This window comes from Fistularia commersonii, chromosome 14, assembly GCF_037954325.1.
Source record: "Fistularia commersonii isolate RoL2024-O1a breed Wild chromosome 14, RoL_Fcom_v1.0, whole genome shotgun sequence".
Classification (NCBI taxonomy): Eukaryota; Metazoa; Chordata; class Actinopteri; order Syngnathiformes; family Fistulariidae; genus Fistularia; species Fistularia commersonii.
Window position 1 is genome coordinate 18802456 of NC_141297.1, and position 20283 is coordinate 18822738.

Consider the following 20283-nt stretch of genomic DNA (forward strand, 5'->3'; position numbering starts at 1 on the left):
GATTCGCTTATGTCCAGCGGTTCGGGATTACCAGGGCCCGGAGCGGAGGAGCGGAGGAGCGGAGGAGTGGAGGTGAGCGGAAGCCCGGCCGACAATTCGCCTAAGTCCCGCGGATTGGGAGTACAAGGGCCTGGAGCCTGATTCGCTTAGGTCCAGCAGTTCATGAGTACCAGGGCCCGGAGCGGATGAGCGGCGGAGCGGATGAGCGGAAGAATGGAGAAGCGGTGGAGCGGAGGAGCGGAGGAGCGGAGGTGAGCGGAAGCATGGACCACGATATGCCTAAATCCCGGAGACAGGGAGTACCAGGGCCAGAAGGGTGATTTAATGATGTTCAGCAGTTCAGGAGTACCAGGGCCCGGAGCGGATGAGCGGCGGAGCGGATGAGCGGAAGAACGGAGAGGCGGTGGAGCGGTGGAGCGGTGGAGCGGAGGAGTGGAGGAGCGGAGGAGTGGAGGAGAGCGGAAGCATGGCCAACAATATGCCTAAATCCCTGAGACAGGGAGTACCAGGGCCTGTAGCGTGATTTAATGATGTTCAGCAGTTCAGGAGTACCAGAGCCAGGTGCGGAGGAGCGGAGGAACGGAGGAACGGAGGGGCGGATGAGTGGAGGAGCGGAGGAGAGCGGAAGCCCGGTCCACATTTCGTGTGAGTCCCGCGGATAGGGAGTAACAGGGCTTGGAGCCTCATTCGCTTATGTCCAGCAGTTCAGGAGTACCAGGGCCTATAGCGGAGGAGCGGTGGAGCGGAGAAGCGGACCATTGGGCACACACATGTGAATGACTGGATGAGCTAATGTTTGTTTGGTTGTGGATGCATTTCAGCTAATGCTATTAGCACAGCTATGATGACTTAATGTGTGTATGTGTGTCAGTGTGTGTGTGTGTGTGTGTCTTTGTTTATGTGTGTGATAGTTTGTTTTGGTGGGGGGTGGGTGGGGGGGGGGTCGTGGACAAGGAGTACCAGGGCACACACATGTGAATGAGTGGATGAGCTGTTTGTTTGGTTGTGGATGCGTTTCGGCTAAAGCTATTAGCACAGCTATGAAGACTTAAGGTGTGTGTATGTGTATATGTGTGTGTCTGTGTGTGTGTGACTGTCTTTGTGTGTGTGTGTGTGTGTGTGTGTGTGTGTGTGTGTGTGTGAAAGGCTCTTTTGGTGGGGGAGGGGGGGTCGCGGACAGGGATTACCATTGGGCACACACATGTGAATGAGTGGATGACCTAATGTTTGTTTGGTTGTGGATGCGTTTCGGCTAATGCTATTAGCACATCTATGATGAATTAAGGTGTGTGTGTGTGTGTGTGTGTGTGTGTGTGTGTGTGTGTGTTTGTTTTTTTTTTGTGTCTGTGTGAGTGTGTTCGTGTGTGTATGTGTGAGAGTTTGTTTAGGTGGGGGGGGTACCAGGGCCCTTCGCGGAGGAGCATTGGAGCGGAGAAGCGGAGGAATGGAGGAGTGGAGGTAATTTTTCTCTTCTCAAAGGCAGAGGATGGGAAGTTTGGGGGCAGTAGGACGCCTTAGACCGGCCACTGTGAGCCTTCTCCAGATATAGATCCCCCGGACGTATGATTGGAGCTCCCGGACCATTGGGCACACACATGTGAATGAGTGGATGAGCTAATGTTTGTTTGGTAGTGGATGCATTTCGGCTAATGCTATTAGCACAGCTATGATGAGTTAAGGTGTGTTTGTGTGTGTGTGTGTGTGTGTGTGTGTGTGTGTGTGTGTGCGCGTGTGTGTGTTTGGGTGTTTTTGTGTGTGTGTGAGTGTGTTTAGGTGGGGGGGGGGTACCAGGGCCCATAGCGGAGGAGCGGTGGAGCTGAGAAGCGGAGGAGCGGAGTAGCGGAGGTATTGTTTCTCCTCTCAGAGGCGGGGAAGCTTGGGAGCTATTAGCACAGCTATGATGACTTAAGGTGTGTGTGTGTGTGTGTTTGTGTGTTTGTGTGTTCTTGTGCGTGTGTGTGTTTGTGTGTGCGTTTGTGTATATGTGTGTGACAGTTTGTTTAGGTGGGGGGGGGGGGCGCGGACAGGGGGTAGCTGGGCCTGGAGCGGATGAGCTGTGAAGCGGATGGAGGGCAGAAGCACGTCCCATAATTCTCCTGAGTCCGGCGGATCGGGAGTACCAGGGCCTATAGCGGAGGAGCGGTGGAGCGGAGAAGCGGACCATTGGGCACACACATGTGAATGAGTGGATGAGCTAATGTCTGTTTGGTTGTGGATGCATTTCGGCTAATGCTATTAGCACAGCTATGATGACTTAATGTGTGTATGTGTTACAGTGTGTGTGTGTGTGTGTGAGTGTTTTTGTGTATGTGTGTGATAGTTTGTTTTGGTGGGGGGGGGGGGGGGTCGCGGACACGGAGTACCAGGGCGCACACATGTGAATGAGTGGATGAGCTAATGTTTGTTTGGTTGTGGATGCGTTTCGGCTAAAGCTATTAGCACAGCTATGAAGACTGAAGGTGTGTGTATGTGTGTATGTGTGTGTCTGTGTGTGTGTGAGTGTCTTTGTGTGTGTGTGTGTGTGAGAGGCTCTTTTGGTGGGGGGGGGGGGGTCGCGGACAGGGAGTACCATTGGGCACACACATGTGAATGAGTGGATGAGCGAATGTTTGTTTGGTTGTGGATGCGTTTCGGCTAATGCTATTAGCACAGCTCTGATGACTTAAGATGTGTGTGTTTGTGTGTTTTTGTGTGTGTGTGAGTGATTTTGTGTGAGTTTTTGATTAGGTGGGGGGGGGGGGGGGGGGGAGTACCAGGGCCCATAGCGGAGGAGCGGTGGGGCTGAGAAGCGGAGGAGCAGAGGAGCGGAGGTAATGTTTCTTCTCTCAGAGGCGGAGCAGCTTGGGGGCAGCAGAACCCCTTAGACGGGCTAATGTGAGCATTCTCCGGACATAGATCCCCCGAACGTATGATTGGAGCTCCCGGACCACTGGGCACACACATGTGAATGAGTGGATGAGCTAATGTTTGTTTGGTTGTGGATGCGTTTCGGCTAATGCTATTAGCACAGCTATGATGAGTGAAGGTGTTTGTGTGTGTGTGTGAGTGTGTGTGTTTGTTTGTTTTTGTGTCTATGTGAGTGTGTTCGTGTGTGTTTGGTTGAGAGTTTTTTTAAGTGGGGGGGGGGGTACCAGGGCCCATCATGGAGGAGCGGTGGAGCGGAGAAGCGGAGGAATTGAGGAGCGGAGGTAATTTTTCTCTTCTCAAAGGCAGAGGATGGGAAGTTTGAGTGCAGTAGGACGCCTTAGACCGGCCACTGTGAGCCTTCTCCAGATATAGATCCCCCGGATGTATGATTGGAGCTCCCGGACCATTGGGCACACACATGTGAATGAGTGGATGAGCTAATGTTTGTTTGGTAGTGGATGCGTTTCGGCTAATGCTATTAGCACAGCTATGATGAGTTAAGGTGTTTGTGTGTGTGTGTGTGTGTATGTGTGTGTGTGTGTGTGTCTTTGTTTGTGTTTGTGTTTGTGTGTTTTTGTGTGTGTGTGAGTGTGTTTAGGTGGGGGGGGGGGTACCAGGGCCAATAGCGGAGGAGCGGTAGAGCTGAGAAGCGGAGGAGCATAGGAGCGGAGGTCATGTTTCTTCTCTCAGAGGCGGGGAAGCTTGGGGGCAGAAGAACCCCTTAGACGGCCTAATGTGAGCCTTCTCTGGAGATAGCTCCCCCAGACGTATGACCGGAGCTCCCAGACCTCTGGGCACATACATGTGAATGAGTGGATGAGCTAATGTTTGTGTGGTTGTGGATGCGTTTCGGCTAATGCTTTTAGCAGAGCTATGATGACTTAAGGTGTGTATGTGTGTTTGTGTGTGTGTGTATGTGAGCGTCTTTGTTTATGTGTGTGATAGTTTCTTTTGGTGGGGGGGGGGTCGCGGACAGGGAGTACCAGGGCACACACATGTGAATGAGTGGATGAGCTAATGTTTGTTTGGTTGTGGATGCGTTTCGGCTAATGCTATTAGCACCGCTATGAAGACTTAAAGTGTGTGTATGTGTGTATGTGTGTGTCTGTGTGTGTGTGTGAGTGTCTTTGTGTGTGTGTGTGTGTGTGTGTGTTTGTGTGTGTGAAAGGCTCTTTTGGTGGGGGAGGGGGGGGTCGCGGACAGGGATTACCATTGGGCACACACATGTGAATGAGTGGATGAGCTAATGTTTGTTTGGTTGTGGATGCGTTTCGGTTAATGCTATTAGCACATCTATGATGAATTAAGGTTTGTGTGTGTGTGTGTGTGTGTGTGTGTTTGTTTTTTTTGTGTCTGTGTGAGTGTGTCGTGTGTGTATCTGTGAGAGTTTGTTTAGGTGGGGGGGGGGTATAAGGCCCTTCGCGGAGGAGCGGTGGAGCGGAGAAGCAGAGGAATGGAGGAGTGGAGGTAATTTTTCTCTTCTTAAAGGCAGAGGATGGAAGTTTGGGGGCAGTAGGACGCCTTAGACCGGCCACTGTGAGCCTTCTCCAGATATAGATCCCCCGGACGTATGATTGGAGCTCCCGGACCATTGGGCACACACATGTGAATGAGTGGATGAGCTAATGTTTGTTTGGTAGTGGATGCATTTCGGCTAATGCTATTAGCACAGCTATGATGAGTTAAGGTGTGTTTGTGTGTGTGTGTGTCTGTGTGCACGCGTGTGTGTGTTTGTGTGTTTTTGTGTATGTGTGAGTGTGTTTAGGTGGGGGGGGGGGGGGGTACCTGGGCCCATAGCGGAGGAGCGGTGGAGCTGAGAAGCGGAGGAGCGGAGGAGCGGAGTAGCGGAGGTATTGTTTCTCCTCTCAGAGGCGGGGAAGCTTGGGAGCTATTAGCACAGCTATGATGACTTAAGGTGTGTGTGTGTGTGTGTGTGTGTTTGTGTGTTTGTGTGTTCTTGTGTGTGTGTGTGTTTGTGTGTGCGTTTGTGTATATGTGTGTGACAGTTTGTTTAGGTGGGGGGGGGGCGCGGAAGGGGGGTAGCTGGGCCTGGAGCGGATGAGCTGTGAAGCGGATGGAGGGCAGAAGCACGTCCCATAATTCTCCTGAGTCCGGCGGATCGGGAGTACCAGGGCCTATAGCGGAGGAGCGGTGGAGCGGAGAAGCGGACCATTGGGCACACACATGTGACTGAGTGGATGAGCTAATGTTTGTTTGGTTGTGGATGCATTTCGGCTAATGCTATTAGCACAGCTATGATGACTTAATGTGTGTATGTGTGTCAGTGTGTGTGTGTGTGTGAGTGTCTTTGTGTATGTGTGTGATAGTTTGTTTTGGTGGGGGGGGGGGGGGGGGGGGTCGCGGACACGGAGTACCAGGGCGCACACATGTGAATGAGTGGATGAGCTAATGTTTGTTTGGTTGTGGATGCGTTTCGGCTAAAGCTATTAGCACAGCTATGAAGACTGAAGGTGTGTGTATGTGTGTATGTGTGTGTCTGTGTGTGTGTGAGTGTCTTTGTGTGTGTGTGTGTGTGTGTGAGAGGCTCTTTTGGTGGGGGGGGGGGGGTCGCGGACAGGGAGTACCATTGGGCACACACATGTGAATGAGTGGATGAGCGAATGTTTGTTTGGTTGTGGATGCGTTTCGGCTAATGCTATTAGCACAGCTCTGATGAGTTAAGATGTGTGTGTATGTGTGTTTGTGTGTTTGTGTGTTTTTGTGTGTGTGTGAGTGATTTTGTGTGAGAGTTTGTTTAGGTGGGGGGGGGGGGGGGGGGGGGAGTACCAGGGCCCATAGCGGAGGAGCGACGGAGCTGAGAAGCGGAGGAGCAGAGGAGCGGAGGTAATGTTTCTTCTCTCAGAGGCGGAGCAGCTTGGGGGCAGCAGAACCCCTTAGACGGGCTAATGTGAGCATTCTCCGGACATAGATCCCCTGTACGTATGATTGGAGCTGCCGGACCACTGGGCACACACATGTGAATGAGTGGATGAGCTAATGTTTGTTTGGTTGTGGATGCGTTTCGGCTAATGCTATTAGCACAGCTATGATGAGTTAAGGTGTGTGTGTGTGTGTGTGTGTGTGTGTGTGTGTGTGTGTGTTTGTTTGTTTTTGTGTCTGTGTGAGTGTGTTCGTGTGTGTATGTGTGAGAGTTTGTTTAAGTGTGTGGGGGGGGGGGGGGGGTACCAGGGCCCATCACAGAGGAGCGGTGGAGCGGAGAAGCGGAGGAATGGAGGAGCGGAGGTAATTTTTCTCTTCTCAAAGGCAGAGGATGGGAAGTTTGGGTGCAGTAGGACGCCTTAGACCGGCCACTGTGAGCCTTCTCCAGATATAGATCCCCCGGATGTATGATTGGAGCTCCCGGACCATTGGGCACACACATGTGAATGAGTGGATGAGCTAATGTTTGTTTGGTAGTGGATGCGTTTCGGCTAATGCTATTAGCACAGCTATGATGAGTTAAGGTGTGTGTGTGTGTGTGTGTGTGTGTGTGTGTGTGAGTGTCTTTGTGTGTGTTTGTGTGTTTTTGAGTGTGTGTGAGTGTGTTTAGGTGGGGGGGGGGTACCAGGGCCAATAGCGGAGGAGCGGTGGAGCTGAGAAGCGGAGGAGCAGAGGAGCGGAGGTAATGTTTCTTCTCTCAGAGGCGGGGAAGCTTGGGGGCAGAAGAACCCCTTAGACGGCCTGATGTGAGCATTCTCCGGACATAGATCCCCTGTACGTATGATTGGAGCTCCCGGACCACTGGGCACACACATGTGAATGAGTGGATGAGCTAATGTTTGTTTGGTTGTGGATGCGTTTCGGCTAATGCTATTAGCACAGCTATGATGAGTTAAGGGTGTGTGTGTGTGTGTGTGTGTGTGTGTGTGTGTTTGTTTGTTTTTGTGTCTGTGTGAGTGTGTTCGTGTGTGTATGTGTGAGAGTTTGTTTAAGTGTGTGGGGGGGGGGGGGGTACCAGGGCCCATCACAGAGGAGCGGAGAAGCGGAGGAATGGAGGAGCGGAGGTAATTTTTCTCTTCTCAAAGGCAGAGGATGGGAAGTTTGGGTGCAGTAGGACGCCTTAGACCGGCCACTGTGAGCCTTCTCCAGATATAGATCCCCCGGATGTATGATTGGAGCTCCCGGACCATTGGGCACACACATGTGAATGAGTGGATGAGCTAATGTTTGTTTGGTAGTGGATGCGTTTCGGCTAATGCTATTAGCACAGCTATGATGAGTTAAGGTGTGTGTGTGTGTGTGTGTGTGTGTGTGTGTGTGAGTGTCTTTGTGTGTGTTTGTGTGTTTTTGAGTGTGTGTGAGTGTGTTTAGGTGGGGGGGGGGGTACCAGGGCCAATAGCGGAGGAGCGGTGGAGCTGAGAAGCGGAGGAGCAGAGGAGCGGAGGTAATGTTTCTTCTCTCAGAGGCGGGGAAGCTTGGGGGCAGAAGAACCCCTTAGACGGCCTGATGTGAGCCTTCTCTGGAGATAGCTCCCCCAGACGTATGACCGGAGCTGCCGGACCATTGGGCACACACATGTGAATGAGTGGATGAGCTAATGTTTGTTTGGTTGTGGATGCGTTTCGGCTAATGCTATTAGCACAGCTAATATGAGTTAAGGTGTGTGTGTGTGTATGTCTGTGTGTGTTTGTGTGTGTGTGTGTGTGTGAGTTTGTTTAGGTGGGGGGGGTCGCGGACAGGGAGTACCAGGGCCTCGAGCGGATGAGCTGAGGAGCGGAGGAGGGCAGATGCCCGGCCTTGATTCGCTTATGTCCAGCGGTTCGGGAATTCCAGGGCCCAAAGCGGAGGAGCAGTGGAGCTGAGAAGCGGAGGAGCGGAGGAGCGGAGTAGCAGAGGCATAGTTTCTCCTCTCAGAGGCGGGGAAGCTTGGGGGCATCAGAACCCCTTGGACGGGCTAATGTGAGCATTCTCCGGACATAGATCCCCCGAACGTATGAATGGAGCTCCCGGACCATTGGGCACACACCTGTGAATGAGTGGATGAGCTAATGTTTGTTTGGTTGTGGATGCATTTCGGCTAATGCTATTAGCACAGCTATGATGAGTTAAGGTGTGTGTGTGTGTGTGTGTGTGTGTGTGTGTCTGTTTGTTTGTTTTTGTGTCTGTGTGAGGGTGTTCGTGTGTGTGTGTGTGAGAGTTTGTTTAGGTGGGGGGGGGGGGGGGGTACCAAGGCCCATCGCGGAAGAGCTGTGGAGCGGAGAAGCGGAGGAATGGAGGAGCGGAGGTAATTTCTCTCTTCTCAAAGGCAGAGGATGGGAAGTTTGGGGGCAGTAGGACGCCTTAGACCAGCCACTGTGAGCCTTCTCCAGATATAGATCCCCCGGACGTATGATTGGAGCTCCCGGACCATTGGGCACACACATGTGAATGAGTGGATGAGCTAATGTTTGTTTGGTAGTGGATGCGTTTCGGCTAATGCTATTAGCACAGCTATGATGAGTTAAGGTGTGTTTGTGTATGTGTGTGTGTGTGTGTGTGTGCGTTTGTGTGTTTGTGTGTTTTTGTGTGTGAGTGAGTGTGTTTAAGTGGGGGGGGGGTACCAGGGCCCATAGCCGAGGAGCGGTGGAGCTGAGAAGCGGAGGAGCGGAGTAGCGGAGGTATTGTTTCTCCTCTCAGAGGCGGGGAATCTTGGGAGCTATTAGCACAGCTATGATGACTTAAGGTGTGTGTGTGTTTGTGTGTTTGTGTGTTCTTGTGTGTGTGTGTGTGTGTGTTTTTGTGTGTGCGTTTGTGTATATGTTTGTGACAGTTTGTTTAGGTGGGGGGGGGCGCGGACAGGGGGTAGCTGGGCCTGGAGCGGATGAGCTGTGAAGCGGATGGAGGGCAGAAGCACGTCCCATTCAGCCGCCGGCAACCATAAAAACCTATCTTTAACTTAAAAACAAACAAAAATATGCAATATCTCATTTCTGTGCAATATTCAGAAACTGTGCAATATTTCATTTCATAACAGCTACATTGTGCAATATTTCATCTCATCTCATAAGAGCTACACTATAATGTTCCCTTCTATCATACTATTGTGCACTCCTTACCTCACTTGTTACTAAGACACTCATAGTTTTATCACTGCTTACTAAGACACTTTATAGTTTCACTGAAACACTTTATAGTTTATAGTTTATTTATATTTATAATTCTGCCTTTCTTTTATTATTTATTACTGTTATATTTTCTGTAACTCTGGCACTGCAATTTCCTTCGGGATTATAAAAGTTGTTCTGATTCTTATTCTTAATTCTCCTGAGTCCGGCGGATCGGGAGTACCAGGGCCCATAGTGGAGGGGCGGTGGAGCGGAGAAGCGGACCATTGAGCACACACATTTGAATGAATGGATGAGCTAATGTTTCTTTGGTTGTGGATGCGTTTCGGCTAATGCTATTAGCACAGCTATGATGACTTAATGTGTGTATGTGTGTCAGTGTGTGTGTGTGTGTGAGTGTCTTTGTGTATGTGTGTGATAGTTTGTTTTGGTGGGGGGGGGGGGGGGGTCGCGGACACGGAGTACCAGGGCACACACATGTGAATGAGTGGATGAGCTAATGTTTGTTTGGTTGTGGATGCGTTTCGGCTAAAGCTATTAGCACAGCTATGAAGACTTAAGGTATGTGTATGTGATTATGTGTGTGTCTGTGTGTGTGTGAGTGTCTTTGTGTGTGTGTGTGAGAGGCTCTTTTGGTGGGGGGGGGGGGGTCGTGGACAGGGAGTACCATTGGGCACACACATGTGAATGAGTGGTTTAGCTAATGTTTGTTTGGTTGTGAATGCGTTTCGGCTAATGCTATTAGCACAGCTATGAGTTAAGGTGTGTGTGTATGTGTGTGTGTGTGTGTTTGTGTGTTTTTGTGTGTGTGTGAGGGATTTTGTGTGAGAGTTTGTTTAGGTGGGGGGGGGAGGGGGGGGAGTACCAGGGCCCATCGCGGAGGAGCGGTGGAGCTGAGAAGCGGAGGAGCAGAGGAGCGAAGGTAATGTTTCTTCTCTCAGAGGCGGGGAAGCTTGGGGGCAGAAGAACCCCTTAGACGGGCTAATGTGAGCATTCTCCGGACATAGATCACCCGGTCGTATGATTGGAGCTGCCGGACCATTGGGCACACACATGTGAATGAGTGGATGAGCTAATGTTTGTTTGGTTGTGGATGCGTTTCGGCTAATGCTATTAGCACAGCTATGATGAGTTAAGGTGTGTGTGTGTGTGTGTGTGTGTGTGTTTGTTTGTTTTTGTGTCTGTGTGAGTGTGTTCGTGTGTGTATGTGTGAGAGTTTGTTTAGGTGGGGGGGTGGTACCAGGGCCCATCGCGGAGGAGCGGAGGAGCGGAGGAGCGGAGAAGCGGAGGAATGGAGGAGCGGAGGTAATGTTTCTCTTCTCAAAGGCAGAGGATGGGAAGTTTGGGGGCAGTAGGACGCCGGTGCGAGCGATGCGTTTCAAGGCGTATTGCATGTGTGTATGGAGGGGGGGGGTCTACAGGACACCGCAGACCGGCAATGGTGCACCTTCTCCGGACATCGATCCCCGAAACGTCGGCGTAGAGCTCCCGGAGCAGCCGGCGTGTACATGTGAATGAATGGAGGAGCTAATTTGTGTGTGTGGGGTGGTGGTGGTGTGGGGGGAAGGGGGGGGGGGCGTTTCGGCTAATGCTATCAGCACAGCTATGATTATCCCCAGAACGTTGAGAACGAGCCCCCGGAACTCCAGACATGCGTATATAAAAGAGTGGAATTAAGGTGTGTGTGAGTGTGTGTGTGTGTGTGTGTGTGTGTCTATGTGTGTGTGTGTGTGTGTGTGTGTGTGTGTGTGTGTGTGTGTGTGTGTGTGTATGTGTGGGACAGAAATAATGTCGGGGACAGAAATTGTTATTAGCCTGCTGGCAGATGACACACCCTTAGTTTTGAAAAATGAACATCAAGTCCCAATAAGCGTTGAAAAAATTAAAACATTCTCCAAGGCTTCAGGATTGTCATTAAACTTAAAGAAATGCAAACTTCTTGCGCTGCATGACTCACCACTAAAGGAAATCAGCAATGTTCCTATCAAATCAGAAATAAAATACTTGAGCATTTTCCTATCTAAGGACCAAAAGTTAAATCAATCCAGGAACATTGAATCTAAACTGAATCAAAGTAAAGCAAAATTGAATATATGGCTCCAAAGAGATTTATCAATATTAGGCCGGATATATTTGACTAAAATGGAATATTTATCCAGATGTATATACCCAGTGTATTCCAATGCTGCTCCAAATCAACTCATAAAATCTATTAACCAAATAAATTTCAACTTTATCTGGAGGAACAGACCACACCATCTAAAAAAATCACATATGGGGAAAGAAACAAGTGAGGGAGGGCTGAAAGTGATAGAGTTGGACTGCCTGAATGGGACATTGAAGGTGAACTGGTTGAAATCCTGGATCAAACATCATCATTTTTTCTGGTATTGTACTCCAAACTACTTATTTAACAAAGTCGGTGGCCTAAGTCTTGTGCTTATCTCTGACTTGGATATCAACAAGATTCCTGTCCAATTTTCAGAGTTCCATAAACAAATACTATTATACTGGAAAATGATATATGTACACAATTTCTCACCACACAGTCCAATAATTTGGAACAATAGATATGTACTGCGTGGCAACAAACCTCTGTTTTACAAGGAATGCTTTGAGAAAGGTATATGGTCAATAATTGACTTGATGGATGACAATGGCAGTCGTCTAGACTATGAACAGTTCTGTACTACACACAGATTTAAGCCTCCCATATTAGAGTTGATAAAGTTACGAAACGCACTGCCTCGACAATTTGTATTCCTGACCAAAAATATAATGACGCACCAAACCGTACAACCACAGTTACCCCGACTATCACTCCAGGGAATCTCAATTCTGGACAGAAAGTGCAGCAACTCCTTTATTAGGACATGTTTCACAGGAAACTTGTTCCCTGGACGTCAAAACAAAAATAATATTTGAAATAAATTTGATAAGGAATCGACTGCCACGCTGCGAACTATGTGTCTGACTCTACCCATACCCCCCAAGGCAAGAAGAGACCCACTTCTAAATTATGAATGACATCTACCCATCTAAGGAATTATTGCGGGTACGCTTTACTTTTGAAGATAATATTTGTACATTTTGTGAAGACAACATTGAAACCACTGACCATATATTTTTTCTCATTCTCATTCCATCGTCACCAGTTTCCCTCTCAAAAGATGATATCACATTTGGTTTACTTATAAGCAACATAACAGATGAACTCTGTGTCAATGTTCTTTTAGGCCTGGCCAAGTTCTTCATTCACAAAAACAGAATGCAAAAATGCTCCCCAAATTTTAATTTCTTCATAAACGATTTTGAATTATAAAAAAAAAACTTAAAACTTATGGAAAAATCCCAAAACTGAAAAATATACAGTTACCCATGTCTGAGATTCCTTTTTTTTTGGAAAAAAAAAAAAAACAACTTAATTACATGTTATATTCCCCTTGCAATTTTTTTTTCGTTTAAATTTTTTATTTGTCTATCTATTGATTTAATTATTTCCTTTTAATTTCTTTTTTTGTCTAGCACTGTAAATTTCTTACAAACCGTTAACACTATTAACTTCTGATTCCATACAGAACAAATGTCCTTCTGTCCGTTGCTTCCTCATCCCTGGTTGTTTCATTGACATTCAGTTCTACCTTGCTATGTTTATTTGTACATTTGTATATTTGTGTGTACTATTAATGTTCAATTAAAAACAGTTTGATGTCTGAGATTCCTTGTGAACGGCCAACTTAATTACATGTTATATTCCCCTTACAATTTTTTTTTTTAGTTTTTAATTTTATTTTTCTATCTATTTATTTAATTATTTCCTTTTAATTTTCTGTTTTTGTCTAGCATTAAAAATTCTCGCAAACCGTTAACACTATTAACTTCTGATTACATACAGAACGAATGCCCTTATGTCCCCCCCCCCCCCCCCCGTCCCCCCGCTTTTTCCTTACGGTGGCAGACACTGAGATCAAAAGCAAATGTGTCATTGTAATGCAGTAACAGGGTGATAACAGCCGTGTTTGAAGTGTGTAGGGGCTTATAGGAGAGCAGAAGCACGTCACGCTATTCGCCTGAGTTCGGAGGATCGGGAGTACCAGGGCCCATAGCGGAGGAGCAGAGGAGTTGAGAAGCGGAGGAGCGGAGTTATGTTTCTCTTCTCAAAGGCGGGGAAGCTTGGGGGCAGCAGGACCCCTTAGACCGGCCAATGTGAGCCTTCTCCGGACATAGATCACCCGGACGTATGACTGGAGCTCCCGTACCTCTGGGCACACACATATGTGAATGAGTGGATGAGCTAATGTTTGTTTTGTTGTGGATACGTTTCGGCCAATGCTATTAGCACAGCTATGATGAGTTCAGGTGTGTGTGTGTGTGTGTGTGTGTATGGGTGTGTGTCTGTGTGTGTGTGTGTGTGTCTGTGTGTGTGTGTGTGTGTGTGTGTGTGTGTGTGTGTGTGTGTGTGTGTGCGTGTGTTTATGTGTGTGTGAGAGTTTGTTTTGGTGGGTGGGTGGGGATGGGGGGGGTTCCCGCGGACTGGGAGTACCAGGGCCTCGAGCGGATGAGCTGAGGAGCGGAGGAGGGCAGATGCCCGGCCTTGATTCGCTTATGTCCAGCGGTTCGGGAGTTCCAGGGCCCAAAGCGGAGGAGCGGAGGACAGCAAAAGCCCTGTCCGCAATTCACCTGAGTCTGGCGGATCGGTAGTACCTGGTTCCGCAGCGGAGGAGCGGAGGAGCTGAGAAGCGGAGGAGCGGAGGAGATGTTTCTCTTCTCAGAGGCGGAGAGGGGGGGGGGGGGAGCAGGACCCCTTACCCTTATCCCCCGGACGTTTGAGTGGAGCTCCCGGACCTCCGGGCACGCACATGCGAATGACTGGATGACAGGGAGTGCCAGGGCCTGGAGCGGATGAGCAGAGGAGAGGCGGAGGGCAGAAGCCCGGCCCAGTTCGGGAGTTCCAGGGTCCAAAGCGGGGGAGCGAAGAAGCGGAGGAGAGCAGAAGAGCAGAAGACTGGCCCGGAATTCACCGAAGTCCCGCAGATCGGGAGTTCCAGGGCCCGAGCGGAAGAGCGGAGGAGCGGAGCAAAGCGGAAGCCCGTCTTAACAACAAGGAAATTACAGATGAAGCTATAATTTCCACAGAAATCTTTAAATTCTATAGCCACCTATACACTTCGACATTATCAAAAAGCGATTGTGACTCCTTTCCAACAAATATTCCTCAATATATCCCAAAAATAACAACAACAAACAACATATGTTTGTTTTGTATATGTTTATATATAAACAACAAAAAATATACAGTTTGATGTCTGAGATTCCTTGTGAATCGCCAACTTAATTATATGTTGTATTCCCCTTGCAATCTTTTTTCGTTTTAATTTTTTATTTGTCTATCTATTGATTTAATTATTTCCTTTTAATTTCTTTTTTTGTCTAGCACTGTAAATTTCTCACAAACCGTTAACACTATTAACTTCTGATTCCATACAGAACAAATGTCCTTCTGTCCGTTGCTTCCTCATCCCTGGTTGTTTCATTGACATTCAGTTCTACCTTGCCATGTTTATTTGTACATTTGTATATTTGTGTGTACTATTTATGTTCAATTAAAAAAAAAAAAAAAAAAGAATGAGAGGCTGAGAAAATCTCCATGTCTCTCTCTCTCTCCCCCCCTTAATGCCCCCCCCCCCTCTTCCTCACGGCGGCCGACGCAATGTGATTCTCGCCGTTGTTGTGGAAGTAGGGTAAAGGATTACCCGCGTCGGTGCGAGCGATGCGTTTCAAGGCGTATTGCATGTGTGTATGGAGGGGGGGGGGTCTACAGGATACCGCAGGCCGGCAATGGTGCACCTTCTGCGGACATCGATCACCGAAACGTCGGCGTGGAGCTCCCGGAGCAGCCGGCGTGTACATGTGAATGAATGGAGGAGCTAATGTGTGTGTGGTGGTGGGGGGGGGGGGGGGGCGTTTCGGCTTGACGGGAAAGAAACCAAATGTGTCACAAATGCAAAAGTTTGGTGCTGTGTGCTATGCATACAAGCACAACAAAAAGAAACTTGACTCAAGAGGTGAGAAGGGAGTTTTCATTGGATATGCCAAAAATAGTCCAGCTTATTTTGTATATTATCCAAATAGTGAAAGAGTACTAAAACAGACTGCTAAAATTTGTGTCGAACCCATCTCCAGAGCAACAAACCCAGACAGAGATGAGCTCAGACCAGGATGATGATGATAATGATGATGATGATGATGATGATGATGATGATGATGATGATGATGATGATGATGATTATGATCAGTTAGACATTTAAAGAGGCAAGGAGTTCCCTCAATGCTGACAAGTGGATGAAATCTATGGACGAAGAGATGGAGTCATTGAGAGAGAAGAACACTTTTACCCTAACACAGCTACCCCAAGGCAAGTGTGCAGTGGGGGTGGGGGGTGGGGGGGCGAAAGCGCTAAAAAGAAATGAAGATGGCACAAACAAATATAAAGCTCGGTATGTTGCTAAGGGCTACAGTCAAAAGTATGGCACGGATTTCGAGGAAACATTTTCTCCAACAGCAAATATGACAAGTGTGAGGGTGTTTATGCAGAAATCAGTTCCGGAAAATTTGTTCTTACACCAAATGGATGTAAAGACAGCCTATCTTCATGCACCCATAGATTGTGAGCTCTGTGTAGAACAACCAGAAGGGTATGAAGTGACAAATACAAAACAGAAGCTGGTGTGTAAACTTGAAAAGTCACTATACGTCCCTGAACAGGTCGGTCGTCATTGGGATCTGATGCTCCATTCTTACTTGATTGACAATGACTTTATTCAGAATGAAGCAGATCATTGTGTCTATGTCAAAGAAAACCAAAATGACAAAGTCATCATCATAATATGGGTAGATGATTTAATCATAGCTGCGAGTGATGAGGAAGTAATGAAAGAGGTGAAAATCATGCTTACAGCTAGATTTAAAATGAAGGACTTGGGCAAAGTGATCAAAATCAATACCCAGAAAATATGTCAGTCAGAAGAGTGTGTTAAGATGTCACAAAGAAAATATGTGGAAAGGTAGCCCTACAGTATTTTCCAACACAAGAGATGCCGGCACATGTTATGACAAAGCCTGCATCACAGTTTAAGTTGTTGAATTTTTCAAAGTTGTTGTTTGGGTCATGAGTATTTTATTTTGATGTAAATGGGCAAAGATACCAATAATATGAGAGCAAGTGGGGGCGTTGTTAACTGAGAAATATGCTCTCAATTATTTTCCGTTTTATTTCCAAGGGCCAGTCTCAACTTCCCAGTCAACAGGATCCCGCAGACCGGCCAAGGTGCACCTTCTTCTGACACGGATCCCTGTGACGTCGGCGTGAAGCTCCGGGAGCACCAGACATGCACATATGAATAAGCGGAGGAGTCGATTCCATAAGTCCTCCACTCACGGCCTCGGTGTCACTGAATCGAGCAATCTGGTTTTTTAATGTTTAAAAATCGGCTTAACATTGAGGTCGAAAAAACAGCGGTATCGTTAAAATACAGTAACAGGGTGATAACATCCATGTAAGAAGTGGAGGGGGATTTATTGCACTCACGGCCCCACTCGTTTATTCCTCTCATACACAGCTGCCAGATCACCTGGTGGGGCTTCAAGCGCTGTGCACAGTCGGATGCCGCCATCTAGCGGACATAAAATGTAAGGAAGCGGAGGGAGAAAGCCATCCGGTGTTCCCCGAGTAGCGGCGACGAACGAGTTTAGAGCCGTGGAGAAGGTTTGCTTCCCCCCCACCCTCTCTTTCTAACTTCTTCTTCTTCTTCTTCTTCTTCTTCTTCTTCTTCTTCTTCTTCTTCTTCTTCTTCTTCTTCTTCTTCTTCTTCTTCTTTTGTCTTTTCCCGTCAGGTGTGGCCACAGCGAGTCAACTTTCTCCATCTAACCCTATTCTCCGTATCCTCCTCTCTCACACCAACTGCCTTCATATCCTCTCTCACCACGTCCATAAATCCTCTCTTTGGTCTTCCTCGAGACCTCTTGCCTTGCAGCTCCAATTCCAGCATCCGTCTACCAATATATTCTCTATCCCTCCTCTGTACATGACCGAACCATCTCAGTCTGGCTTCTCTGACCTTCTCTCCAAAACATCGAACATGTGCTGTTCGTCTGATAGACTCATTCCTGATCCTATCCATCCTGGTCACTCCCAAAGAGAACCTCAACATCCTCATATCTGCAACCTCTAGTTCTGCCTGCTGTCTTTCGGTCATTGTAACAGTTTCTAGTGCATATATCATCGCTGGGCTCACCACTGTCTTGTACACCTTTGTACACCTTGGAAATGGGCAACCCCATATCTGACCGTGTGACACAGCCAAGCAGTGCAGACAATGTGAGATGATCAACTAGAACCAAAAAGAAGCCCAGTTACTTTAATGGTTATGTGACGAGTGCTATTGACGATGACCAAGTGTTCACTAACATTGACTACTGTTATAGACTGGCGTGTGGTGTCCCACAGACATTTAAAGAGGCAAGAAGTTCCCTCAATGCTGACAAGTGGATGAAATCTATGGACGAAGAGATGGAGTCATTGAGAGAGAACAACACTTTTACCCTAACACAGCTACCCCAAGGCAAGTGTGCAGTGGCGGGGGGGGGGGGGGGGCATATGCGCTAAAAAGAAATGAAGATGGCACAAACAAATAAAAAGCTTGTTATGTTGCTAAGGGCTACAGTCAAAAGTATGGCACGGATTTTGAGGAAACATTTTCTCCAACAGCAAATATGACAAGTGTGAGGGTGTTAATGCAGAAATCAGTTCAGGAATATTTGTTACTACACCAAATGGATGTAAAGACAGTCTATCTTCATGCACCCATAGATTGTGAGCTCTGTGTAGAACAACCAGAAGGGTATGAAGTAACAAATACAAAACAGAAGCTGGTGCGTAAACTTGAAAAGTCACTATACGGCCTTAAACAGGCAGTTCGTAATTGGAATCTGACGATCCATTCTTATTTGATTGACAATGACTTTATTCAGAATGAAGCAGATCATTGTGTCTATGTCAAAGAAAACCAAAATGACAAAGTCATCATCATAATATGGGTAGATGATATAATCATAGCTGCAAGTAATGAGGAAGTAATGAAAGAGGTGAAAATCATGCTTACAGCTAGATTTAAAATGAAGGACTTGGGCAAACTGATCAAAATCAACACCCAGAAAATATGTCAGTCAGAAGAGTGTGTTAAGATGTCACAAAGAAAATATGTGGAAAGGTAGCCCTACAGTATTGTCCAACACAAGAGATGCCGGTAGATGTTATGACAAAGCCTGCATCGCAGTTTAAGTTGTTGAATTTTTCAAAGTTTTTGTTTGTCGTTTGGGTCATGAGTATTTTATTTTGATGTAAATGGGCAAAGATACCAATAATATGAGAGCAAGTGGGGGCGTTGTTAACTGAGAAATATGCTCTCAATTATTTTCCGTTTTATTTCCAAGGGCCAGTCTCAACTTCCCAGTCGACAGGACCCCGCAGACCGGCCAAGGTGCACCTTCTTCGGACACGGATCCCCGTGACGTCGGCGTGAAGCTCCGGGAGCACCAGACATGCACTTATGAATAAGCGGAGGAGTCAACTCCATAAGTCCTCCACTCAGGGCCTCGGTGTCACTGAATCGAGCAATTTGGTTTTTAATGTTTAAAAATCGGCTTAACATTGAGGTGGAAAACACAGCGGTATCGTTAAAATACAGTAACAGGGTGATAACATCCATGTAAGAAGTGGAGGGGGATTTATTGCACTCACGGCCCCACTCGTTTATTCCTCTCATACGCAGCGGCCAGATCACCTGCTGGAGCTCCAAGCGCTGTGCACAGTCGGATGCCGCCATCTAGCGGACATAAAATGTAACGAAGCGGAGGGAGAAAGCCATCCGGTGTTCCACAAGTAGCGGCGACGAACGAGTTTAGAGCCGTGGAGAAGGTTTGCTTTGGGTAGATGATTTAATTATTGCAGCAGAGTGTTGCATGGTTTTCAGGGAGGAGTTGAGAAAGGGTCTGGGTTGTCAGGGAGAGCTTCCAGATGATTGGACAACAACAGCTAGTGTTATCAGGGAGACAGGTAGAAGAGTACTTGGTGTGTCATCTGGTAGGAAAGTAGATAAGGAGACTTGGTGGTGGAATGAGGAAGTGCAGGAGTGTATACAGAGAAAATGGTTCGCGAAGAAGAAGTGGGATACTGAGAGGACTGAAGAGAACAGACAGGAGTTCAGGGAGATGCGGCGAAAGGTAAAGATAGAGGTAGCAAAGGCAAAACAAAGGGCTTATGATGACTTGTATGCTCGGTTGGATAGTAAGGAGGCTGAAAATGATCTATACAGGTTGGCGAAACAGAGAGATAAAGATGGAAAGGATGTACAGCAGGTCCGGGTGATAAAGGACAGAGAGAGAAATGTATTGACGGATGCTAGAAGAGTGACAGGAAGATGGAAAGAGTACTTTGAAGAGCTGATGAATGTGGAAAATGAAAGAGAGGCAAGGGTAGAAGAGGTGATTATTGTAGACCACAAAGTAGCAAAAATGAGTAAAAGTGAAGTGAGGAAGGCATTGAAGAGGATGAAGAGTGGAAAAGCAGTTGGTCCTGATGATATACCTGTGGAGGTGTGGAAGTGTCTAGGAGAGGCAGCGGTAGATTTTCTGACTAGATTATTCAACAGGATCTTAGAGAGTGAGGAGATGCCTGAAGAATGGAGACAAAGTGTGATGGTGCCTATTTTTAAGAATAAAGGGGATGTGCAGAATTGTGGCAACTACAGAGGGATAAAGTTGATGAGCCATACAATGAAGTTATGGGAAAGAGTAGTGGAAACTAGACTGAGAGCAGAAGTCAGCATTTGTGAACAGCAGTATGGCTTCATGCCTAGGAAGAGTACTACAGATGCAGTATTTGCGTTGAGAATGCCAATAGAAAAGTACAGAGAAGGCCAGAGGGAGCTGCATTGCGTTTTCGTAGACCTAGAAAAAGCATATGACAGGTTGCCAAGAGAGGAGCTCTGGTATTGTATGAGGAAGTCTGGAGTGGCAGAGAAGTATGTTAGACTGGTGCAGGACATGTATGCCAGCTGTGAGACACTGGTACGGTGTGCTGTAGGGGTAACCGAGAAGTTCAAGGTGGAGGTGGGACTCCATCAGGGATCAGCTCTGAGCCCCTTCTTGTTCGCAATGGTGATGGATAGGCTGACAGATGAGGTTAGACAGGAATCCCCATGGACCATGATGTTTGCGGATGACATTGTGATCTGTAGTGAGAGCAGACAACAGGTAGAGGAAAATCTAGAGA